Here is a 27,112-nt window from a genome sequence, read left to right on the forward strand (position 1 = left end):
TGAGGCCGTCTCCCCTCCCCCACAGATACTGACTCACACTGAGGGCCGTCTCCCTCCCCCACAGATACTGACTCACACTGAGGGCCGTCCCCCTCCCCCACAGATACTGACTCACACTGAGGGCCGTCTCCCTCCCCCACAGATACTGACTCACACTGAGGGCCGTCTCCCTCCCCACAGATACTGACTCACACTGAGGGCCGTCTCCCTCCCCCACAGATACTGACTCACACTGAGGGCCGTCTCCCTCCCCACAGATACTGACTCACACTGAGGGCCGTCTCCCTCCCCCACAGATACTGACTCACACTGAGGGCCGTCTCCCTCCCCCACAGATACTGACTCACACTGAGGGCCGTCTCCCTCCCCCACAGATACTGACTCACACTGAGGGCCGTCTCCCTCCCCCACAGATACTGACTCACACTGAGGGCCGCTCCCTCCCCCACAGATACTGACTCACACTGAGGGCCGTCTCCCTCCCCCACAGATACTGACTCACACTGAGGGCCGTCTCCCTCCCCCACAGATACTGACTCACACTGAGGGCCGTCTCCCTCCCCACAGATACTGACTCACACTGAGGGCCGTCTCCCTCCCCCACAGATACTGACTCACACTGAGGGCCGTCTCCCTCCCCACAGATACTGACTCACACTGAGGGCCGTCTCCCTCCCCCACAGATACTGACTCACACTGAGGGCCGTCTCCCTCCCCCACAGATACTGACTCACACTGAGGGCCGTCTCCCTCCCCACAGATACTGACTCACACTGAGGGCCGTCTCCCTCCCCCACAGATACTGACTCACACTGAGGGCCGTCTCCCTCCTCCACAGATACTGACTCACACTGAGGGCCGTCTCCCTCCCCCACAGATACTGACTCACACTGAGGGCCGTCTCCCTCCCCCACAGATACTGACTCACACTGAGGTCCGTCTCCCTCCCCCACAGATACTGACTCACACTGAGACCCGTCTACCTCCCCCACAGATACTGACTCACACTGAGGGCCGTCTCCCTGCCCCACAGATACTGACCCACACTGAGGGCAGTCTCACTCCCCCACAGGTACTGACTCACACTGAGTGCCGTCTCCCACCTCCACAGATACTGACTCACACTGAGGGCTGTCTCCCTCCCTCACAGATACTGACACACTGAGGGCCGTCTCCATCCCCCACAGATACTGACTCACACTGAGGGCCGTCTCCCTCCCCCACAGATACTGACTCACACTGAGGGCTGTCTCCCTCCCCCGCAGATACTGACTCACACTGAGGGCCGTCCCCCTCCCCCACTGATACTGACACAGAACTGAGGCCTGTTTCCCTCCCCCACAGATACTGACTCACAATTAGTTCCGTCTCCCTCCCTCACCGATACTGACTCACACTGAGGGCCGTCTCCCTCCCCCACAGTTACTGACACTCAAGGAGGGCCGTCTCCCTCCCTCACAGATACTGACTCACACTGAGGGCCGTCTCCCTCCCCCACAGATACTGACTCACACTGAGGGCCGTTTCCCTCCCTCACAGATACTGACTCACACTGAGGGCCGTCTCGCTCCCCCACAGAAACTGACTCACACTGAGGGCCGTCTCCCTCCCCGACAGATATTGACTCACACTGAGGGCCGTCTCCCTCCCCCACAGATACTGACTCACACTGAGGGCCGTCTCCCTCCACCACAGATACTGACTCACACTGAGGGCGTCTCCCACCCCCACAGATACTGACTCACACTGAGGGCCGTCTCCCTCCCCACAGATACTGACTCACACTGAGGGCCGTCTCCCTCCCCCACAGATACTGACTCACACTGAGGGCCGTCTCCCTCCCCCAGATACTGACTCACACTGAGGGCCGTCTCCCTCCCCCACAGATACTGACTCACACTGAGGGCCGTCTCCCAGCCCCACAGATAGTGACTCACACTGAGGGCCGTCTCCCTAATCCAGAGATACTTGACTCACAATGAGGGCCGTCTCCCTCCCCCACAGATACTGACTCACACTGAGGGCCGTCTCCCTCCCCCACAGATACTGACTCACACTGAGGGCCGTCTCCCTCCCCCACAGATACTGACTCACACTGAGGGCCGTCTCCGTCACCCACAGATACTGACTCACACTAAGCCCCGTCTACCTCCCCCACAGATAGACTGTCGCTGAGGGCCGTCTCCCTGCCCCACAGATACTGACTCACATTGAGGGCAGTCTCACTCCCCCACAGGTACTGACTCACACTAAGGGCCGTCTCCCTCCCCCACAGATACTGACTCACACTGAGGGCCATCTCCCTCCTCCACAGATAATGACTCAACTGAGAGCCGTCTCCCTCCCCCACAGATACTGACTCACACTGAGGGCCATCTCCCTCCTCCACAGATAATGACTCAACTGAGAGCCGTCTCCCTCCCCCAGAGATACTGACTCACACTGAGGGCCGTCTCCCTCTCCCACAGATACTGATTCACACTGAGGGCCTTTTCCCTCCCCCACAGATACTGACTCACACTGAGGGCCGTCTCCCTCCCCTACAGATACCGACACAGAACTGAGGGCCGTCTCCCTCCCCCACAGATACTGACTCACATTGAGGGCCGTCTCCCTCCCCAACAGATACTGACTCACACTGAGGGCCGTCTCCCTCCCCCACAGATACTGACTCACACTGAGGGCGTCTCCTCCCCCACAGATACTGACTCACACTGAGGGCCGTCTCCCTCCCCCACAGATACTGACTCACACTGAGGGCCGTCTCCCTCCCCCACAGATACTGACTCACACTGAGGGCCGTCTCCCTCCCTCACAGATACTGACTCACACTGAGGGCCGTGTCCCTCCCCCACAGATACTGACACACACTGAGGGCCGTCTCCCTCCCTCACAGATACTGACTCACACTGAGGGCCGTCTCCCTCCCCCACAGATACTGACTCACACTGAGGGCCGTCTCCCTCCCCCACAGATACTGACTCACACTGAGGGCCGTCTCCCTAATCCAGAGATACTTGACTCACAATGAGGGCCGTCTCCCTCCCCCATTGATATTGACTCACACTGAGGGCCGTCTCCCTCCCCCACAGATACTGACTCACACTGAGGGCCGACTCCCTCCCTCACAGATACTGACTCACACTGAGTGCCGTCTCCCTCCCCCACAGATACTTTCTCACACTGAGTGCCGTCTCCCTCCCCCACAGATACTGACTCACACTGAGGGCCGTTTCCCTCCCCCACAGATACTGACTCACACTGAGGGCTGTCTCCCTCCCCCACAGATACTGACTCACACTGAGGGCCGTCTCCCTCCCCCACAGATACTGACTCACACTGAGGGCCGTCTCCCTCCCTACCCCCACAGATACTGACTCACACTGAGGGCCGATCTCCCTCCCCCACATATACTGACTCACACTGAGGGCCGTCCCCCCTCATCCCCCAGCAGATTACTGACCACACACTGAGGGCCTTCTCGCCTCCCCACAGATACTGACCTCACACTGAGGGCCCTCTCCCGTCCCACACAGTATGACTCACACTAAGAGCCGTTCAGCACATATAGTGCCTACCTGCGGGCCGTCTCCCTCACAATACTGAGCTATTGCATCACACTGAGGGCCCGGTCTCCTCCACCCCCACTTGATATTGACTACACACTCGAGGGCCGACTCCCTCCCTGCACAGATACTGACTCACTCCTGAGGGCCGTCTCCCTCCCCTACAGATACTTGAGCTCAGCACTGAGGGCCGTTCCCTCCCTCAGCAGATACTGGACTACGCTGAGGGGGCCGTTCTCCCTCCCCAACTGAGTACTGACTCACACTGAGGGCCGTCTCCTCCACCACAGATACTGACTGACACTGAGGGCCGTCACCCTCCTCCACAGATACTGACTCACACTGAGGGCCGTCTCCCTCTCCCACAGAAACTCACTCAAACTGAGGGCCGTCTCCCTCCCCCACAGGTATTGTCTCACACAGAGGACCTTCTCCCTCCCCAACAGATACTGACTCATACTGAGGGCCATCTCCCTCCCGCACAGATACTGACTCACACTTAGGGTGCTCTCCCTCCCCCACAGATACTGACTCACACTGCAGGCATTCTCCCTCCCCCAGAGATACTGACTCACACTGAGGGCCGTCTCCCTCCCCCACAGATACTGACTTACATTGAGGGCCGTCTCCCTCCACCACAGATACTGACTCACACTGAGGGACGTCTCCCTCCCCCACAGATACTGACTCACACTGAGGGCCGTCTCCCTCCCCACAGATACTGACTCACACTGAGGGCCGTCTCCTCCCCCACAGATACTGACTCACACTGAGGGCCGTTCTCCCTCCCCACAGATACTGACTCACACTGAGGCCGTCTCCCTCCCCACAGATACTGACTCACACTGAGGCCGTCTCCCTCCCCACAGATACTGACTCACACTGAGGGCCGTCTCCCTCCCCCACAGATACTGACTCACACTGAGGGCCGTCTCCCTCCCCACAGATATGACTCACACTGAGGGCCGTCTCCCTCCCCCACAGATACTGACTCACACTGAGGGCCGTCTCCCTCCCCACAGATACTGACTCACACTGAGGGCCGTCTCCCTCCCCGACAGATATTGACTCACACTGAGGCCGTCTCCCTCCCCCACAGATACTGACTCACACTGAGGGCCGTCTCCCACCCCCACAGATACTGACTCACACTGAGGGCCGTCTCCCTCCCCCACAGATACTGACTCACACTGAGGGCCCTCTCATTCCCTCACAGATACTGACTCACACTGAGGGCCGTCTCCCTCCCCCACAGATACTGACTCACACTGAGGGCCTTCTCCCTCCCCCACAGATACTGACTCACACTGAGGGCCGTCTCCCTCCCCCACAGATACTGACTCACACTGAGGGCCGTCTCCCTCCCCCACAGATACTGACTCACACTGAGGGCCGTCTCCCTCCCCCCAGATACTGACTCACACTGAGGGCCCTCTCCCTCCCTCACAGATACTGACTCACACTGAGGGCCGTCTCCCTCCCCACAGATACTGACTCACACTGAGGGCCGTCTCCCTCCCCCACAGATACTGACTCACACTCAGGGCCGTCTCCCTCCCTCACAGATACTGACTCACACTGAGGGCCGTCTCCCTCCCCACAGATACTGACTCACACTGAGGGCCCGTCTCCCTCCCTCACAGATACTGACTCACACTGAGGGCCGTCTCCCTCCCCCACAGATACTGACTCACACTGAGGGCCGTCTCCCTCCCCCACAGATACTTGACTCACACTGAGGGCCGTCTCCCTCCCCCACAGATATTGACTCACACTGAGGGCCGTCTCCCCCCTCACAGATACTGACTCACACTGAGGCCGTCTCCCTCCCCCACAGACTACTGACTCACACTGAGGGCCGTTCTCCCGCCTCACAGATACTGACTCACACTGAGAGCCTGTCTCCCTCCCCCACAGATACTGACTCACACTGAGGTCGTCTCCCTCCCCCACAGATACTGACTCACACTGAGGCCGTCTCCCTCCCCCACAGATACTGACTCACACTGAGGCCGTCTCCCTCCCCACAGATACTGACTCACACTGAGGGCCATCTCCCTCCCCCACAGATACTGACTCACACTGAGTGCCGTCTCCCACCTCCACAGTTACTGACTCACACTGAGGGCTGTCTCCCTCCCTCACAGATACTGACACACTGAGGGCCGTCTCCCTCCCCCACAGATACTGACTCACACTGAGGGCCGTCTCCCTCCCCCACAGATACTGACTCACACTGAGGGCCGTCTCCCTCCCCCACAGATACTGACTCACACTGAGGGCCGTCTCCCTCCCCCACAGATACTGACTCACACTGAGGGCTGTCTCCCTCCCCCACAGATACTGACTCACACTGAGGGCCGTCTCCCTCCCTCACAGATACTGACTCACACTGAGGGCCGTCTCCCTCCCCCACAGTTACTGACTCACAGGAGGGCCGTCTCCCTCCCCCACAGATACTGACTCACACTGAGGGCCGTCTCCCTCCCCCACAGATACTGACTCACACTGAGGGCCGTCTCCATCCTCCACAGATACTGACTCACACTGAGGGCTGTCTCCCTCCTCCAGAGATACTGACTCACACTGATGGCCGTCTCCCTCCTCCACAGATACTGACTCACACTGAGGGCCATCTCCCTCCCCCACAGATACTGACTCACACTGAGGGCGTCTCCCTCCCCCACAGATACTGACTCACACTGAGGCCGTCTCCCTCCCCCACAGATACTGACTCACACTGAGGGCCGTCTCCCTCCCCACAGATACTGACTCACACTGAGGGCCGTCTCCCTCCCCACAGATACTGACTCACACTGAGGGCCGTCTCCCTCCCCCAGAGATACTGACTCACACTGAGGGCCGTCTCCCTCCCCCACAGATACTGACTCACACAGAGGGCTGTGTCCCTCCCCCACAGATAGTGACTCACTCTGAGGACCGTCTCCCTCCCCCACAGATACTGACTCACACTGAGGGCCGTCTCCCTGCCCCACAGATACTGACTCACACTGAGAGCCGTCTCCCTCCCCCACAGGTACTGACTCACACTGCGGGCCGTCTCCCTCCCCCAGAGATACTGACTCACACTGAGGGCCGTCTCCGTCACCCACAGATACTGACTCACACTAAGCCCCGTCTACCTCCCCCACAGATAGACTGTCGCTGAGGGCCTTCCCTGAAAACAGATTCTGACCACATTGAGGTCATTCTACACTCCCCCACAGTACTGACTGGACACTAATGTTTGTCTCCCTGCCCACAATGCTGCTACATGGAGGGCCACTCCCTGTTCCACAGTAATGCACTCAAGGAAGCCGTCTCCCTCCATCAGATACTGACCAGGCCTGAGGGGGACTCCCTTTGGGGACAGATACTACTCTCTGCAGGGCCCTCTCCCTCCCCCTGGTATACTGACTCATGGCTACACCGAGGGCCGTCTCCCTCTCCCACAGATGCGTGGATTCACACTGATGGCCTTTCCCTCCCCACAGGGATACTGATGGACATGAGGTGCCGTCTCCCTGCCAATGATACCGACAAGACTGAGGGCCGTCTCCACTCCCCCACAGGTCTGCTCCATGAGGGCCGTGTCCCTCCCCAACAGATATTGACACAGACTGAGGGCACTCCCTCCCCACAGATACTGATCACACTGAGGGCCGTTCCCTCCCCCACAGATACTGATACAGAACCAGGGCTCGTCTCCTCCCCCACAGATACTGACACACTGAGGGCCGGCCTCCCCACAGAATACTGACACATTCTGCAGGTGCCGTCTCCCTGCTCTTACAGATACTGACTCACATGATGGCCGGTCCCTCCCCATGTAGACTTGACACAGACTGAGGAGTCCGTCTCCCTCCCTCACAGGTTTGACTACACTGAGGGCACGTCTCCCTCCCCCATGATACTGACACAGAACTGAGGGCCGTCTCCCTCCCCCACAGATACTGACACACTAGGCTGTCTCCCTGCACCCAGATACTGACTCAACTCAGGGCCGTCTGCCCTTACAGGCCTGACCACACACTGGGTCCGTCTCCTACCCCACAAGTACTGAGTCACCCTGAGGGCCGTTCCCTCCCTCACATATACTGACTACACTGAGGGCCCTCTCATTCCCTCACAATACTGACTCATTTAGGGCCGTCCCCACTCCCCACAGAATACTGACTCACACAATCAGGGCCTTCTCCCTCCCCCACAGATACTGGACTCACACAGAGGTCCGGCTCCCTCGGCAACAGATACTGACTTACACTGAGGGCCGTTTGCCCCCTCACAGATACTGACTCATTTGAGGGCCGTCTCCCTCCTCCTCAGATACTGACTCACACTGAGTGGAGGTCTTCCGCCCTCACAGATACTGACTCACCGAAAGTCTCAGCATCAGCGGACAGATACTGATACACTGAGGTCCTCTCCCTTTCCCAGATACTGACTAAGGAAACCAGTGCTACCTCCCCCACAGATACTGAGACACATTGAGGGGTCCCCGCCCCAAGATACTGACCCACTTGAGTCAGTTCCTCCCCCACAGACTGACTCAACTATGCCGTCTCCTTTCTCTGATAAAGACTCAACTGGGGCTGTCTCCCTCCCTCACAGATACTTGACACACTGAGTGGCCGTCTCACACCCCCACAGATCTAACTCACACTGAAAGATCCCCTAAACCACAGATGCTGACTGTTATGAAGGGCTGTCTCCCTCCCCCGCAGATACTCTTACACTGAGGGCGTCGGCCAGTCCCAACCTCCACCCACTGATACTGCACACAGAAAGAGGCCTGTTCCCTAATGCAAGATACTGACTATAATGAATTCCAAATCCCTCCCTCACCGATACTGACTCTTCACTGGGGCCGTCTCCCTTTACCACAGGGACTGACACTCAAGGGGCCGTGTCCCTCCCTCACAGATATGACTCAACTGGGGCCACTCCCTCCCCCACAGATACTGACTCACACTGAGGTCCGTCTCCCAGCCCCACAGATAGTGACTCACACTGAGGGCCGTCTCCCTAAGATATGAGAGGCTTGAACTCACAATGAGGGTCGGTCCATCCCCATTGATATTGACTCAGCTGAGGGCCTCTCCCACCCCCACTTTTATGACACACTGAGGGCTGTGTCCCTCCCCCACAGATACTGACTCACTCTGAGGACCGTCTCCCTCCCCCCATGTTACTGACTCACACTGACTCCGTCTCCCTGCCCCAAGAAACTCACTCACACTGATGGCCGTCTCCCTCCCCACCGGAACGTGATCACAGCGTGCTTGGCCGTCTCCCTCCCCCACAGATACTGACTCACACTGAGGTGCACGCTCCCTCCCCCACAGATCTGACAACACAGAGGGCTGTGTCGCCTCCCCCATAGATAGTGACTTACTCGAGGATGTCTCCCTCCCCCACAGATACACACTCACACTAGGGACCATCTCCCTGCTCACAGATACTGACTCACACTGAGTCCGATCTCCCCCCCCACAGGTACATGACTCACACTGCGGGCCATGTCTCCCTCCCCCAGAGTATACTGACTCCACTGAAGCCGTCTAAGTCATCCCTCCACAGATACTGACTCATACTAAGCCCAATATACCATTCCCATTCAGATAGACCAGCTGACGGTCCGTTCCCTCCCACAGATACTGTCTCCATGACTCTCACTCCCCCACAGGTACTATTAACTAAGGGCCGTCTCCGTCCCCACAGATATGAATTCACAAGGGCCATCTCCCTCCTCCCAGATATACCAACTGAGGCCAATCACCCTCCCTCTCAGATATACTACACTGGGGCCATCTCCCTCCTCCAAGATAATGACTCAACTGAGAGCCGTTCCCTCCCCCAGAGATACTGACTCATTCTAGGGCCTCTCATTCTCCCCCACAGTACTGATTCACAATGAGGCCTTTTCCCTATGCCCAGATACTGACTCACACTGAGGGCCAGATCTCCCTCCCCTCAAATACCGAACAGAACTGAGTCCGTCTCCCTCCCCACAATACTGATTCACATTGAGGGTCCTGTCCCAATCCCTCAACAGATATTGAACAGACTGTGGGAGTCTCCCTCCCTCACAATACTGACTTGCACTGAAGGCTCCTCCCATCCCCCACTGATTACTGACCAGATCTATGGAGTTATTCCTTCACAGATCACTGACTCACATTGAGGGCCGTTCCCTCCCCAACAGATATTGACACAGACTGAGCCACTCCGTCCATTGACAATACTGACTCACATTGAGGCCCATCCCTCCCCAACAGATATTGACACAGACAAGGGCCACTCCCTCCAAGACAGATGTGGACTCACACTGAGGGCGGTGTCCCTCCCCCCCTGATACTGCACAGAAGTAGAGGCCGTCTAGTTCCCCCACAGATGTTGACTGGCACTGGTGGCTGTCTCCCTGTACCCCAGATGGTACTCACACTGAGGCCGTGTCCCGCCCTCACAGAGTGCTGTTTACCTGGTGGTCCGTTGCCCCCCAACATTACTGACTCACACTGAGGCTGACTCCCTCAGTGGTGGAGGAGCTGACTCACCTGAGTGGGGTATCCCTCCCCCACAGTGCTTTACCTGGTGGTGTCTCCCTCCACCCAGGAGATGAGGACTCACACAGGGCCGTATTCCTCCCCCACTGTTCCTGTAGCCACAGGCTTAGGGCTGGTCTCCCTCATCACAGGATACTGACTAGACCCACAGAAGACCAGTACATCCCCCACAGATCGGAACTCAACTGAGGGCAATCTCCCTCCCCAGGACATGATATTGACTCACACTGATGGCGATGCCCTTGCCCACAGATCTGACTCACACTGAGGGCCGGTCCCCTGCATCCAGAGATGGACTGCCACAATGAGGGCCACTCGCTCCCCCACTGATATTGACTCACACTGAGTGCATTTTTATCCCCTCACAGATACTGACCACACAAAGGCCTCTACCAGCCCCACAGATAGCTGCTCACACTGAGGGCCGTTATCTCATGTAGATCTACTTGACTCACTTATGAGTGGCAGCTCCCTAACCCCTTGATACTGACTCACACCATTCCAATCTACCTCGTCACAGATACTGAATCACACTGAGTGCCGTCTCCTAACCACAGATACTGCTGTCAACTGAGGGCCGTCAGACCTCCTCCAGAGATACTGACTTACGCTGAGGGCCGTCTCCCTCCCCCACAGAACTGACTCAACATTGAGGGCCAGGTCTCCCTCCACCCAGAACAACTGACACTGAGGGCCGTCACCCTTCACAGAGGACCAACACTGAGAGGCCTCTGATCTCCAGACAGGAAAGAGACTCAAAGGTGAGGGCCGAGACCAAAGCAAGGTATTGATCACAAGGACCTCAGGGAAGAGATGGTGACTCATAGAGGGCCATCTCCCTCCCCAAGATACTGAGCTCACACTTAGGGTGCTCTTAATCGCCACAGATACTGACTACAACAGGCATTCCCTCCATCCCAAGATCTTGACTCACACTGAGTCAGTACCCTCCCCCTATCAGATAATGACTTACAATTAGGGCCGTTTCCCTCCACCACAGATACTTCTCCCTGGGTACTCTCCTCAGTAAAGATACTGAATCACACGATCGTCTCCCTCCTCACAGATACTGGTCACAATGAGACCCGTCTACCACCCAGAGATACTTGTCGGGCTGTGGAATGTCTCCCTCCCCCACAGGATACTGCTCACCTCAAACGGTCTCCCTCCCTCACAAACGGACTTAGGCTGAGGGCCTTACCTCCTCCCCACAAACTACTGGGGACGTCACACTGAGGACGTCTCCCTCCCCCACAGAGAACAGACTACACTGAGTTGAGCCTGCTCTGCCATTCAATACAATCATGACTGATGTTGAGCGTCAATTCCACTTTCCCACCCTGTTGTAGGGTGGCCAAGTTGCACTATTAATGATAGAGTTGATCAGCAGACACTTCTTGGGTGGTAACTTTTAAGTTTACTTACAAGTTTGCTTCCCCCTTTTTATTCCATTTTCAATCCTTTTCCCCCCTCCCCCCACCATCCCCTCCCCCCATCCCACCCCACAAGGGCAATCTGTTACTTGTTCCATGTTGTTCTTTCACAGAGTGTTTACCCTTGTTCTGCTATTATCACATTCTGCTTTCTTACATTTACCACTATCAGCACCTTTTTAGTACTAACCACTACCATTAACACTCCCTTTGTCCTTTAGTTCATGACTTCTTTGTCAATCTCTCCTTTGTCCCCACCTATCGCTGGTCTTCTATCCAGCTCCACCTGTCCCACCCCCCCTTAAACAGTATAAATTTCATCACATTCCTACCTCTCTTCAGCTCTGATGAAGAGTCATACAGACTCGAAACGTTAACTCTGTTTCTCTCTCCACAGATGCTGCCAGACCTGCTGAGTTTTTCCAGCATTTTCTGTTTTTGTTTCAGATTTCCAGCAACCACAGTGTTTTGCTTTTATCTTGGACACATTACTCTTTGTCTCTTTGTCTAAGTCATTAGTATAGATTGTAAATAGCTGAGGCCTCAGAACTGACCCTTGCGGCACTCCACTAGTCATAGCCTGCCAACTTGAGAATGCTCTATTTATCCCTGACTCTGTTTCCTGTCCATTAATCAATCCTCTATCCATGTTAGTATATTACCCAGATGCTGTTTAGAAGTGCGTGTTAAAATGCACTTAAAAATATTGGAGCTAAAATTCAATGTTTGTATTTCAGCACCAGATCTCAGCTGATACTCCAGTGTGATACTGAGGGCATGCTGCACTGTTGGAGTTGTTGTCTTTCTGGTGAGATGTTTAATGGAGGTCCCGTATTCCCTCTTGGGAGGATGTAACAGATCTGACAGCCTCTGTTTTGAAAAAGAGCAGGGGACTTCTCCCTGGTGTCCTGGCCAATATTTATCCCTCAGCCAGTGTCATTTATCAGATTATCTGGCTGTTCCTACACTGCTGTTTGTGGGAGCTTGCTGTGCATAGATTGGCTGCTGTGTTTCTTACGTTACAACAGTGACGACACTTCAAAAGTACTTCAACGAGAGGGCACAGATTTAAAACAATTGGCAAGAAGAAGCAAAAGCGATACAAGAAACCTTTCTCACACAGCAAGTGGTCCATTTGTTGTCCCTAAACCACAACCCCAACTGAGATCCACAATCTCAGCACAGACAAGGGACTGAAACTGCGCCCTTCTGGGCAGCGTGGCTTATACCGCTATGATGGTGAAAGTCACTGGATTATTAATCTAAAGGCCTAGCCTAAGGATCTGGGGGTGTGGATTCAAATCCCACCCACAGCAGGGAGAATTTTAAACTCATTCAATAAATCTGGTCTGTGATGGTAAGTGTGAAACTACCACTGGTTAATGTAAAAATCTATCGGGTTCACTGATGCTGTTTAGGGAAGGAAATCTGCTAGTCTGACCTACATGTGACTCCACAGCAATGTGGTTGACTCTTAACTGCCCTCTGGAATGGCCTAGCAAGCCGACAAATGCTAGCCCTACCAGTGACAGCCACATCCCATAAAAGAATTAATATTATATATTGAGCTCAGAGAGGAAGCAGCATGGATTCACCAGAGCCAGTTGGGTTGATTTGTGATAGGTTGCAAAGACTTGTATTCCCTTGAGTTTTAGAAATCGAGGGGTGATTGGATGTTTAAAATGTTAAAAGGGTTCACAGAATCACGGAATTGTTACAGTATAGAAGGAGGCCATTTGGCCCATTATGTCAATGCTGGCTCTCTGAAGGAGCAATTCACCTGGTGCCATTCCCTGGCGTGGTCCCTGTGACCCTGCACATTCTTGCTTTTCAGATAATAATCCAACACCCTCTTGAACGCCTTGATTGAATCTGCCTCCACCACACTCTCAGGCAGCACATTCTAGGTCCTAGCCACTCGCTGGTGAAATGGTTTCTCCTCATGTTGCCATTGCTTTTTTTTTTTTGCCAATTATTTTAGATCTGCACCCTCTTGTTCTCGATCCTTCCACCAGTGGGAACAGTTTCTTCCTATCTACTTTGGCCAGATCCCTCAGGATTTTGAACATCTATTCATCTGGTTAGGGAAAGATCAGGACCAAAGGGCATGACCTTGAAATTAGAGTCAAGCCACTTAGGAGTTAAATCAGGAAGTATTTCCTCACAGGAAGGGTAGCGGAAATCTGGAATTCTCCCCTTCCCATCACCCATCTCGGGACCCAGGTTCAAATCCCACCATGGCAGATGGTGAAATTTGAATTTATTAAAAATCTGGAATAAAAAAGTCTAATGATGACCACAAAACCATTGTTCATTGCTGTAAAAACCCATCTGGGTCACTAATGCCCTTTAGGGAAGGAAATCTGCTGTCCTTACCTGGTCTGGTCTACATGTGACTCCAGACCCACAGCAATGTGGTTGACCCTTAATGCCCTCTGAACAAGGGCAATTAGGGCTGGGAAATAAATGCTGGCCTCACCAGTGATGCCCACACCCCATGAACAAATAACAAAAAAGATGTGGGTGCTGAATGACCTCCTCCTGTCCCTAATGCTCCTCCATTTCTTAGAAGGCAAAGACTTCACTCCAGATTTCTTCTTAATTTTGTTTATATATTTCATACAAAATCAAAGTGGGAAACAATAGTAAAAACTGGGAAATGAGCATAGTGGTCCAAACTGGTGTTCCATTTTAACGTATACAAGACCAGTTCAGACCAGTATTCTTATTTCCCAGTTTTACTGGCGTTCCATTTTAAGGTATACAAGACCAGTTCGGACCAGTATTCTTATTTCCCAGTTTTACTGGTGTTCCATTTTAAGATATACAAGACCAGTTCAGACCAGTAGTCTTATTTCCCAGTTTTACTGGTGTTCCATTTTAAGGTATAAAAGACCAGTTCAGACCAGTACTCTTATTTCCCAGTTTTACTGGTGTTCCATTTTAAGGTATACAAGACCACTTCAGACCAGTATTCTTATTTCCCAGTTTTACTGGTGTTCCATTTTAAGTAAACATATTTCCATATGGAACTGCTCACATCTGAATTTCTGCTTTCAATTTACACTCACACTAACTGCAAAATGAGAGGGAAGAAAAAACTGTCCCTATAAAAAAAAAACACAGAGAGTGAAAAAAACAACAGATAACTTGCCAGCCTTTGAGCAGGAATTGTCATCACTGCATCCTGTGCTTCAAAATTTATTAAGAGGAAGTGCAGGGATTACTTCGCAGCTCTTCAGGCAGGAGAACAGCTTGAGGGGGCCAAAGGCCATTCACAGCTGCTGAGGCTGCACTCTTGGACACATTGACAGATCCAGGACCAAGGGGTCGGAAGGATGGTGCTGGAGGTGGCAAGCTATCGGCGCAGCAGGTAGAGCGGACACCGAGACTGCTGCGTGCAGCCAGACGCCAGCCAAAGCGAGGCATGTCCAAACTCTGCTGACTTTCACGTGAAAGTGAAAGCCTTGTGAGAACAACTTTCTTCCTTCAACTTTGCTTTGAACAGCGGCTCTCAGCTTTCTGTCAAACCGCAGTGTTTTGCGACAAGGTAAGGGTTGGCTAAAAAATAAGTCGATCTGTAACGCTCCATGATGCCGAGTGACATCTGAGAAAGAAAGGATTTTGTTTTGTTTTAGAAGGTTTCATTCAGTGTCTCCTGCATGAGCACTGTACATGGACAAGGCAGGAAGAGTTCGGAGGAAGGGGAACTGAAAGACCTGTGTCAGAAACCTGATACTAAAATATTGACTGGTGCATGTGAATATGTGTCAGAAATCATCAGATTCTCCAAATGAGTCATATTTCTGCTCCTTTTGTGATGGTGTGGGGGAGGGCTGAGAAGATGCCAATATCAGATGCGGCATCATTTAACATCAAATTAACCAAGCCAATAATTTGCGAAAAGTATAACTCCGAAACGACTTGGCAACATCAGTGTACAAAGACTAAGGTGTGCTTGTTTGACATTCCTTTGTGCATTCTGTTAGTGGGACATGAATAATTAAAATAACTATGTTAGCGTCCATGTGCTCAAAGTTAGCACCCATGTACACTGGCTCCACATCCACCAACACCTCAATTTTAATATTCTCATCCTTGTTTCCAAATCCCTCCAAGGCCTCACCCCTGCCTATCTCTGTGCTCTCTTCAAGCCCCACAACCCTCCGAAATCTCCTCGCTCCTCCAATTCTACCTTACAAATTCCTGATTTCAATCACTCCCTTGGTGGCTGTGTCTTCAACTGTCGAGGCCTTAAGCTCTGTCGGTCTCTCCATCAACCTTTCCACCTCCCCGTCCTCCTTTAAGACACACCTTTAATGTCAGCATGGACTCAGTGGGTCGAATGGCCTCCTTCTGCCCCGTAATGACTCAGTGACTCCTTCGCCGAGTTTTTGGTCGCCTGTGCTAACATCTTCTTATGTGTCTTGGTGTCGAATTCTGTTCAATAATCACTCCTATGAAGCCTATGGGATGTTGTACTGCCTTAAAGGTGCTATATAAAAATGTTGTTGTTGAAATATTACATGATTACATGAAGTACTCAGTTATAATATCTTCATTATTAACTTTCAAGGCCATATGTTGCTGTGTACAACAATATGCAATTAAACATTATCCCAATACAGTCTGAAGAGAGAGACTCAGGAGCCCTCACAACATTTAAGAAGTATTTAGATAAGCACTTGAAGCGCCATATCATACAGGGCTACGGGCCAAGTGCTGGAAAATGGGATTAGAATAGATAGGTGCTTGATGGCTGGTATGGACATGATGGGCCGAAGGGCCTGTTTCTGTGCTGTATAACTCTATGACTCTATGGGTGGGATTTTCCGCACCCGTTCACCACCGGGATCTCCCGGTCCCACCGCGTCAATGGGCTTCTGGCTGGGGCAGCGCCTCACCCACGGCGGGTCCCACCCAACGACAGGGCCAGAAAACCCCGGCCTGTGACTCTATGACTTTGGGGCAATTTTTCAATATCTCCTTGCCCCTTTCAAAGGAGGCAACAACCTGGGCAAAGGAAGGAAGGCCAATAAGTAGAAACATAGGGAGAGGAGAAGGTCATTCAGCCCCTCGAACCCGTGTACAGTGTTGGTCTTATTTAAGGAAGGATGTAAATGAGTCGGAAGCAGTTCAGAGGAGGTTTACCAGACTAATACCAGGAATGGGTGGGTTGTCTTATGAGGAAAGGTTGGACAGACTGGGCTTGTATCCGCTGGAGTTTAGAAGAGTAAGAGGTGACTTGATTGAAACCTTTAAGATCCAGAGGGGTCTTGACAGGGTGGATGTGGAAAAGGTGTTTCCTCTTGTGGGAGAATCTAGAACTAGGGGGTCACTGTTTAAAAATAAGGGGTCGTTCATTTAAGACAGAGATGAGGAGAAATTTTTTCTCTCAGAGGGTGGCGAGTCTTTGAAACTCTCTTTCTCAAAAGGCAATGAAAGCAGAGTCTTTGAATATTTTTAAGCCAGAGGTGGATAGATTCTTGATGAGCAAGGGGGTGAAAGGTTATCGGGGGTAGATGGGAATGTGGGGTTGAGGTTACAACCAGATCAGCCATGACTTTATTGAATGGCGGAGCAGGCTCAAGGGGCTGAATGGCCTACTCCTGCTCCTAATTCGCATGTTCGTATGTTCCGCCATTCAGTCAGATCATGACTGACTTGTATCTTAATTCCATTTACCCGTCATTGTTCCACTTTCCTTAATACCCTTACCTAACACAAATCCATCAATCTCAGTTTTGAAATTTTCAACTGAGCCCCAGCCTCAACAGCTTTTTGAGAGAAAGTATTCCAGATTTCCACTACCCTTTGTATGCAGACACGTGTCCTGATATCACCCTTGAACAGTCCAGCTCTACAGTTTTGCCCCTTGGTTCTGGATTCTTTCACCAAAGGAGAGAGTTCCTCTCTATGTACCCTATCAGTTCCTTAAATTATCCTAAACAGCTCCATTCAATCACCACTTAATCTTCAATATTCCAGGCTATACAAGTCTAGTCTGTGCAACCTATCCTCATAATTTAACCCTTTTAGCCTTGGTATCATTCTGGTGAATCTTCACTGCACCCCCTCCAAGTTCAATGTATCCTTCCTGAAGCGTGGGAGAGTGAAGAAAAGGAATAAACATACAATTTTGGGACATAAACTCTGATGTGTTTCAAATTTTGATTCTAAAATTCATTAAAAAATCATAATATTCAGCAATCTGCAAACTCTGGGCATAACTATCAACGATATTCGTACACAAGCGCTTAACACTTTATCATACAATCTGCTGTTGGATCTGTTTATTTTAATTGACTTACAGCTTAGTTTAAAAACTAAGTCAAGATTATTGTATGTATACACTAAATCCCATGCTACCATTTTCGATAGACAGTTAGAGACAGCTCCCCTCCAAGCCACACACCATCCTGACTTGGAAATATATCGGCCGTTCCTTCACTGTCGCTGGGTCAAGATCCTGGAACTCCCTCCCTAACAGCGCTGTGGGTGTACCTACACCACACGGACTGCAGTGGTTCAAGAAGGCAGCTCACCACCCCCTTCTCAAGGGCAATTAGAGATGGTCAATAAATGCTGGCCCAGCCAGCGATGCCCACATCCTGTGAATGAATCAATTTAAAAAAACATCAGTGGGGTCCACAAGTTACAGCAATGGACTTTAACATGAGCACAGCAAAGCCATTTTAAAAATTTCACAGCAAGATTCACTCACTCTAAAATCAATCTTTTTGTAGAAACCCTAAATCTAATATTTTAAATGTAATTTCCCTTTTAACATAATAAACATTTATTGGTTTTCAGGCAACCACCATTAATAACAGCTAAAGGCTCCAGGTATATGGTTCCCCAGCATTAAGATTCTTAAATCTCAAAAGGGAGTAAATATAAAATGATGCATAAGAGTGTTATCCTAGATTTAGAATTTCTAAGTTCTACAGATAACAATAAATGCAACTGGCATCTTCTTTGACGAGAAATGGGAATCGAATCGACAAATGTGGATAAATTGGAGAAGCTGGGACTGTTTTCCTTGGAGAAGAGAAGGCTGAGAGGAGATTTGATAGAGGTGTTCAAAATCATGAGGGGTCTGGACAGAGGAGGTAGAGGGGAAACTGTTCCCACTGGTGGAAAGATTGAGAACCAGAGTTCACTGACTTAAGGTGATTGGCAAAAGAAGCAACTGCGACATGAGGAGAAACATTTTGACACTGCGAGTGGTTAGGATCAGCAATGCACTGTCTGAGAGGGTGGTGGTGGCAGATTTGATTGTGGCTTTCAACTGGGAATTGGATAATCATACAAAGAAAAATGAATTTGAAGGGCTACGGGGAGAAGGTGGGTGAGTGGGATTAGGTGAGTTGTTCTTGCAGAGAGCCGGCACAGACATGATGGGCTGAATAGCCTCCTTTTGTGCTGTAACCATCCTATGAATCAATGATTCCAAGTCACTCTTTCCACGTGCCTTGTTGTGGCTTCTGTCCAACTTCAATCCAAAGTGACGCTCTTAAAAATCTCCCCCAGTGCCCAAAAAGTCACCTGTAATGTCTTCCTGCACCGACACCTGTATTTTCAGTCCTGGTTGGTTACTCTCAACAAGTGGCATGTCTACCATCCCAGTTAGTCTGCCCCATGGAGTATGTGATCAGAGACCTCTGGAAGGAATTGATGCTGGCAGCGGGTGCCCAGGTTGCATACAAATGCATCAGAGGCGTCAGCCCTGGCTCAGTGGGCCGCAATCCTGAATCAGAAGGCTGTGGGTTCAAGTCCCACTCCAGAGGCTTGAGCACGTAATCCAGGCCAACACTTCAAAACTACGTCATTGGCTGTAAAGCACTTCAGGATGTCCCATGGGCCTGAAAGATGCTATAGGAGCAAAGTCCTTCCTTTCATTTTGTGTGAAATTCCTCCATTATTTTAGCGGTGATGAGAATTCATTAAAAATGAACCATTTATTTTAGCAGAGACAGGAATTTCAGATAAACACATTAAGTTAGGTGTCGTTGAGGGCCTGATAGAGGGCATAAGGTTTGTATTTGAAAGGACCGGAAATACTCATTAATAAAGCCTTTTATACAACTTGGTTTCTTTTATCAAAATACTTCAGGCTATTAACGTCTTATCAATTACATTATTAATGTTTGTTAATGGCAATTACATTGTTAAGGTTAACAGAAACAGGTGATGGGTATTAATTCTCTCTGAGCACATATAAATAGGGGGCCCTTCTGTGACTGGAGGACTGGGGTGCATCATTACCCCCAGAAATGATATTCTGGTTTAGTTTGCTTAGTTTCCTTTGGTGTATTTTGTTTTAGTTACATTACCCCACCAAGGGCTGTCACCGCTGTCCATTAATTTATTTTACTGACTGTTTTGTTTTTGTTCATCAAAAAGAGCATATTAGTAGGGGACCGCTGGGGCACTAGGTTGTGTGGGAGGAGAGCTGTGAGACTGAACAAAGCAATAAACTCTCTCGATAAAGAAAAGCTCTGTGTTTTGGTTTCAGCTTCAACAACTGGCTTGAATCGTATTAACACAGGTAACTGCATCAAACATTTGTGGTGGGACAATTAGGTGTGTTTCTGGAGCAAGAAGGAACTGAAGTGATATGATGAGAAGGGCAGCAGTGATCTCTCAAAAATGGTTTTGGATCCGAATAAACTTATGTTGTTCCTGGAAAAAAAGACTTGCTCTTATGTAAAAGCTCCACCTCTTCTGGTCAATAGGAGTTTCAATCCCATCCCAGACCAATATTTTATCCAGCTCTACAGTTGAACTTGGCTGTCATCTCTCCCATGATTGAATATTTTGCTGACATTTACTGTCTCAGTTTATGCTCGCGCTTGATAGCAGAGGGTGGGTTAAGACCCAATACATGAACCAGTGCCTTCAGGAGAAAGGAGGCAGAAACTAGACAGTTCACCTTTGACTGATGATTGTTAGTGCTTGGAATTATCAGTGGAAAACAGCCAACCAGGACTGAAAATACAGGTGTCGGTGCAGGAAGATGTGACAAGTGATTCACTGGGCACTGGGGGAGATTTTTAAGAACATCTCTTCAGAAGACCAAACAAGTTGGATAGAAGCCACAATCGGAAAGAGTGACTTAGGACAGAATGGTTACAGCACAGACTGAGGCCATTCAGCCCTTTGTGTCTGTGCCAGCTCATGCAAAATCAACTCACCTAGTCCCGCTCCCCCACCTTCGCCCCATAGCCCTGCAAATTCTTTTTCTCCAGATAGTGATCCGATTGTCTTTTGAAAGCTGCTGAGTAAGAGCAACTGGGGAAGAATCAGATCGGGAGGAAGGGGTGTGAGTGGTCCATGATGAATATTTGTTGTCTAAGAGCTGCAGTGATATCTCCGTACCCTACCCAAATGTCAAAGGATGATGGTTCTTTCCACTTTTAACAAAGATGTCTTTGTGTGGGGCAGAAGGGGCTGGTGAACAGTTGTCCAGGCTGGGACTACATTTGGGGAGTAAGGAGTGTTGAGCCTGGATTCTGCTGGAGATATTAAGCATGCAACAGGCTCCATGATATCGAACAGATCAGCTGCTTGTTCCTAGTTTCTGTCACAGGATCGCAGTTAAACACAACTGCAAAAAAAAGGGAACGACTTCAGGGATGGAAACAAAGGAACAGGCCCCCAGGCACTTGCTGGCTCACTGCCCAGCGATACTGTGGATAAGGAGGGTCTCTGATCTGGCGCTGCCTGAGTTGATGACCCACTACAGTTGAGCTCAGCATTTCTGGGGAGAAATTAGTCAGGATTCGTTCTGTTGATCAAAGACCCGATTCGAAAACGCTTGTCTCGGTATGTCAGCTGAGGGCCAGGTGGCGCTCCACTGTGATTTACCCCACTCCTCCCCCACCCGGGTTGAATTGCATGCCATCGCTCACTATTTACATGAAGAGATGTTGTGGTTGGAATTCAATGGCCAGGGTTTTCCGGCCCTGTCGTTGGGTGGGACCCTCCATGGGTGAGGCGGTGCCCCAGCCAGAAGCCCATTGGCTTGCGGTGGGACCGGAAGATCCCACCAGTGGACGGGAATAGAAAATCCCGCCCGTGGTTCCCCCCCACCCCCAGAGTGAGCTGGGAGCCGGGGGTCCGTTTAATCGATAGGAAGGCACAGGGTGGACAGCCCCTTACCTTCCTGACTCCCTCCCCGATTAAGTCAGGGGCAGGGAGGGTTGAGGTCGGCCTTCCCACTCCTAGGTCAATTGAGGCCCTTAAATGGCCAATGAGGGGCAATATCAGCAGCGGGGGTGAGGTGGTGGGCGATGGGCAGGATGGCCAAGAGGGTCCTCCTGTTTGGGCACCCGTGCCCCATGGAGGTGCCTGCCAACAGCAAAGGCCACCCCTGCGCAGACATCCACCCCCACCCCATCCTCCACACTGCCCCCCCCCCCCCTCCCTCCCGCCTCACTGGGGCCTACCTGACTGGCCCGGCGAGACTGCCCCACTTAACCTCTCCACCAGGCCCCCTGCAGTACCAGCAGTGGCCACTGCTCCTGGTGGCGCTGCTGGGGCTGAAGAGCTGCCGACCCTCCGATTTGCTTTCAGCTCTCGGAGGCGGGATATTCGCCTCTAAATGTTTGCGAACCCCGGCCTGGTTGGGATTTAATCCCAGCCGTGCTGCCGGAAATGGCTGTACCAGGGTTGCCAGCGGATCTCCAGCTGGAGGATGTGGCGCTGCTGTGGTCATTATATTCAGGCCGGTATGTAGCCAGCAGAACATGCTTGGGAAGAACTGGTAAATTTGGGCCTAGGTTCTCCACCGCTTGGGGTTTTCCTCATCTCCTTTCTGACTCTGGTAACCTAATTGATTGCTTTGCTGAGTTAACAACTCCATCATGCAGCTAACAGGATACTGGAAGGCAAACTAGATGGGTCTTGGCCTTTTCTTGTCCGGCAATTAGGAAATTAGGAACATTGGAAAAAGAGGAGGCCATTGAGCCCCTCAAGTCTGTTCCATTATTCAGTAAGATTAAGGCTGATCTGTATCTTAACTCCATCTACCTGTCCTGCTTCTGTAACCCTTAATACTCTTGGCCCATTAGGAATCAACCAATGTAATATAAAAGCAAAATACTGCAGATGCTGGAAATTCTGAAACAAAAACAAACTATCTGTGAAAAACTCAGCAGGTCTGACAGCATCTGCGGAGAGGGATACAGTTAACATTTCGAGTCCGTATGACTCTTCATCAGAACTAAGGAAGTAGGGAAATGAGGTGAAATATAAGCTGGTTGAGGGAGGTGGACAGGTAGAGCTGGATAGAGGGCCAGTGATAGGTGGAGGCAAAGAAGAGATTGCCAAAGATGTCATAGACAAAAGGACAAAGGGGTGTTGATGGTGGTGATATTATCTAAGGAATGTGCTAATGGGGACATTAAGAGTAGCAAACAGGACAAGCTAGTGGCAGATGGCCCTAGTGGGGGTGGGGTGGGGGGAAGGGATCGAAATGGGCTAAAAGGTGGAGATAAAACAATAGATCGAAATAAATTTAAAAATAGGAGGGAAAAGAAACATTTTTTTTTAAAAAAAACAATCTCAGTTTTGAAATTTTTAATTGATCCCTCAGCCACAATAGCTTTTTGGGGGAGGGAGTTCCAGATTTCTACTCCCCCTTGTGTGAAGAAGTGCTTCCTGACATCACCCCTGAATGGCCTGGCTCTAATTTTAAAGTTCTGCTTCCTTGTTCTGGACTTCCCCCCGACCACCACCAGTGAAAATAGTTTCTCTTTATTGAACTTGTCAAATCCTTTAATCACCTTAAGCACCTCGATTCAATCACTACTTAACCTTCGACACTTGAGGGGACACAAGCCTAGTCTATGCAACCTGTTCTCATAACTTAACCCTTTTGACCCTGGTATCAGTCTCAGGAAACTGCACTGCACCCCATCCAAGGCCATTATATCCTTAACGTTCCATGTGCCCAGAACTGAAAACAGTGCTGCAGAAATTATGGGCTCGATTTTACCGTTGGCGAGGGGGGGGGCCTGCTTGCCAACGTGGGATGATGTCAGGCGGAACCCCCGACATCACCGCGCCCCATTTAAATTTTCAGGAAGGCAGGGGTGCAGCAAAATCAGCTATGGGCCCATCAACCTGTCAATGGCCAATTGAGACCATTGACAGGATCATTAAACCAATTAAAGGACCTGCCCGTCCAACCTTAAGCTTGGCTGGTCGGCCAGGAGCCCCGGCGAGGAATAGAGAAAACATGAAACCTCATCCAGCGGCGGGATGAGCTTTCATGCAGGGGTTTAAAAAACTTTAATAAAGTTTTAGTGTAAATTATGAACATGTCCCATCTCGTGTGACATTGTCACATGAGGGGGACATGTTAGGGAATTTCCTTTTCTATTTTTAATATTTTTTAAAAGTCCAGGCGATCTCCCTGAGGCTGCACTTAGCCTCAGGGAGATGTGCGGTCTTTCGTGTCACGCTGGGCGGGCCTTAATTGGAGCGCCCACTTAAAATGGCGGCGGGGCCCGCTTCTCCGGCAGGGATCGGCTCCCCGCCCGCCGGAGATTGGGTCAGGCCTGACAGGCAGAAAATTCAGCCCTATAGGTATGAGTGGCCACAATAGCAAGTTAGTGGAGTGTGTTTGGTGCTTGTTCAGCAAGTGTCAATCCCCCTTTGAAGAGTGTGGGTGACGGTGGGGGGAGTAAATTGGAGCAAATAAGTTAGAAAGCGAAACTCAACTTTAACGTTAGGCTAAGACTGAATCGTTAGCTATCGTGAGTTGAAATAAAACAGCAGAATGACAATATCTGGTGTGCTGAGAGAGCTGGGAGTCTAATTGAGGGGAATGTTATGTTTGGACCTAGAGTGCCATCAGTAATATCCAGATAACAGAAAAATGATCGGTTGCAACATATTTTATGCTTGGATGAGAGCAATAAGTGATATAAATGACCAGTTAAGTGTGTTTTTGGTGGTGTTGGCTGAGAGATGGGTGTTGACCAGGACACCAGGAGATCTTCCTCTTCAGGAAAGTGCCCAGCGATGAGCTTTTAAACTCAAGGAGTGGAGCTCATGGTGGGATGGATGACTCTTTCTCTACTGGCTGCATCCTTAAATACGATTAGCCTGGCCTGCAAGGTACCAGTAGTGCTGTGGGCCCATGAAAATCTAGCCCAAGAAATCAAGCTTCAGGTCAAGTAGTAGCTCTTATCGTACGAATGGTGGGAGCTAATCCTCGGTAACATCACTCCTCCTCAATCAGATCCCCCTCCCCTGTCGCACAGCAGAATCCAGCAATCCACAGAGAACATGCGAACATAAGAAATAGGAACTGGAGTAGGCCATTCAGCCCCTCGAGCCTGCTCCATCATTCAATACGATTATGGCTGATATCCTACCTTAACTCCACTTTCCCGCCCTTGATTCCCTGAGAGACCAAAAATCGATCAACATCAGTCTCGTATCTACTCAGCTTCATAAACCTCTGAGGGAAGAAATTGCTCCTCATCTCAGTCCCAAATGATTGAACCTTTATTCTGAGACCATGGTCCCGGGGTTTAGGCTCCTGCGCCAGGGCTAACAGCCTCTCAGCATCCACCCTTTCTCGGGTTTTATATGTCTCACTGAGGCAGGCACTCCATGACAAATCAAAATAGAAATTTGGCTTGCGGGTGCTCTGGTCTCACTCCTGATTGCTGTTCAGCGAGTCCCGGGTTGAAATGGGAATATTGGGGTAAAAGTTTTAGCTCGGCATGTAGGCCGACCAAACCGAGCATAAAGTCACGCGCGATATTTCAGTTGGCAGGAGCACGCCCGCCGACAATTAAAAGGCCCATTAAGGCCATTAAAAAAGTAATTAAAAGGGGATTTTTTGCTGTCCGTCCAACCTTATGTCTGATAGGCGAGAGAAAAGGCCAAGCGGCCTTTGTACTTTTTTGGAAACCTCATCCACAGGTGGGATGAGGTTTCCAAAGGCTAATACAAATCAAATAAGAACTTTATTTTTTTCATTTAAAAATAAATCCCTGCTCATGTGACAGAGCCACATGAGGGGACATGTTTCATAATGTTTATAAGATCTTTACAGAATACTGAAAGGCCTGGATAGAGTGGACGTGGGGAAGATGTTTCCATTAGTAGGAGAGACTAGGACCCGAGGGCACAGCCTCAGAGTAAAGGGAAGTCCTTTTAGAACAGAGATGAGGAGAAACTTATTTAGCCAGAGAGTGGTGAACCTATGGAATTCATCGCCACAGAAGGCTGTGGAGGCTGGGTCATTGAGTGTATTTAAGATCGAGATAGATAGGTTCTTGATTGGTAAGGGGATCAAAGGTTACGGGGAGAAGGTGGGAGAATGGGGTTGAGAAACTTATCAGCCATGATTGAATGGCGGAGCAGGCACGATGGGCCGAATGGCCTAATTTCTGCTCCTATGTCTTATGGTCTTATGGTCTTTAATTTATGATCCGAAATCAGCTCATCTCCCTGAGGCAGGGAGATTATGTAGCGCGCGCGCGCGCAGAGATCATGCTTGCCCTCCTCCCCCACTCCACCACCACCCCCCACACCCTGCACTGAGCGCTGCCGCTCGTGTTTCACACTGGGCAGGCCTCAATCGGCCAACCCACATGAAATTGCCTTCCAGGCCCGATCGTGGGCTGTGAGCGGCTTCTTGACTGCTCCCACCCCTCTGCCAAGCCCACACACCACGGGCAAAATTCTGCCCATGTTCACAGATTACAGCATCAGGGTTGACCGTGATGCCCTCCAGGACCAGGAGATAGGCGGCACGGGCAAGCTACTGAGTGGGCAATGGTGCCCCCGGGGCGCTCATGAAAATAAAACCTGCAAGTCCCAGTGGCACCCTGCCAAAGCAGAGCTCCGGTCAATCAATTATTTGGCCAACTTGTCAACAGAGAGCGGCTTTCAGTTCCAATTAACTCTCCAACGCTATCAGATTATCAGAAAGGTTAAATGCATTTGGATTCAGCCTCTTGTCTGTAGTCTTGAAATTCCTTCAGCAATGTCTCTGGGTCAGACCCTTTCTCCGCAGGGGGTGGATGTTTAGCTGTGGAAAGCCGTGGGGGGGAGGGGGAAAGGGTGGAGGGGGACTCCAGGAAAGCATGAGTCAGACAAAGGCAGGCTTCACCTCAGGCTGAATCATGTCCAGGGCTTTCACCCCCACCCCCCCACTCCCATTAACACCTCTTTGTTTTAAATTCATTTTTTCATGGCCTGTTCTCTTTCCTCTCCCACTTCTGAAGGTGCCAACTCTCACTGGGGCAATGTTTAATCCCCCCGCTGCCTAACATCCTCGTGGATAACAATCAGGAGAGGGGGCCCTGAGTCAGTGTTTCCCCTCCCTGGTTCAGGAGAGCTGAAGGGAATTGTCAGGGCCCCGACGGTTCCCCATCTCTATAGACCCTCCTGAGGCCTATATGGCTCGTGTGTCTCAGCTCCTCACTGGGTAATCTCGCTCAGCCATCAAATATTTTTCCTTATTGGATCTTATGCCTTGAGCTTAGCTTATGAGCCACCCCAGCTGCAAAGGTTTACA

At 50.9% G+C, this 27,112-nt stretch overlaps 1 protein-coding gene across 6 annotated transcripts in view; it reads left to right on the forward strand.

The window, feature by feature from the left end:
• The window catches only part of LOC121273303 (activin receptor type-1-like), a 184,148-nt gene that overhangs the window by 98,369 nt on the left and 58,667 nt on the right, over positions 1-27,112 (forward strand). The window contains exon 1 of one of the 6 annotated variants that reach the window (XM_041180405.1): positions 14,960-15,115. The exons of 4 other annotated variants lie outside the window; for them this stretch is intronic. The gene's annotated coding sequence lies outside the window, so the exon portion shown is untranslated. Of the gene's footprint in view, positions 1-14,959; positions 15,116-27,112 lie in introns of those variants that run through there. One more of the 6 variants, XM_041180403.1, reaches the window with a different exon arrangement.

Source organism: Carcharodon carcharias, chromosome X (assembly GCF_017639515.1).
Source record: "Carcharodon carcharias isolate sCarCar2 chromosome X, sCarCar2.pri, whole genome shotgun sequence".
In the NCBI taxonomy this organism is placed as follows: Eukaryota; Metazoa; Chordata; class Chondrichthyes; order Lamniformes; family Lamnidae; genus Carcharodon; species Carcharodon carcharias.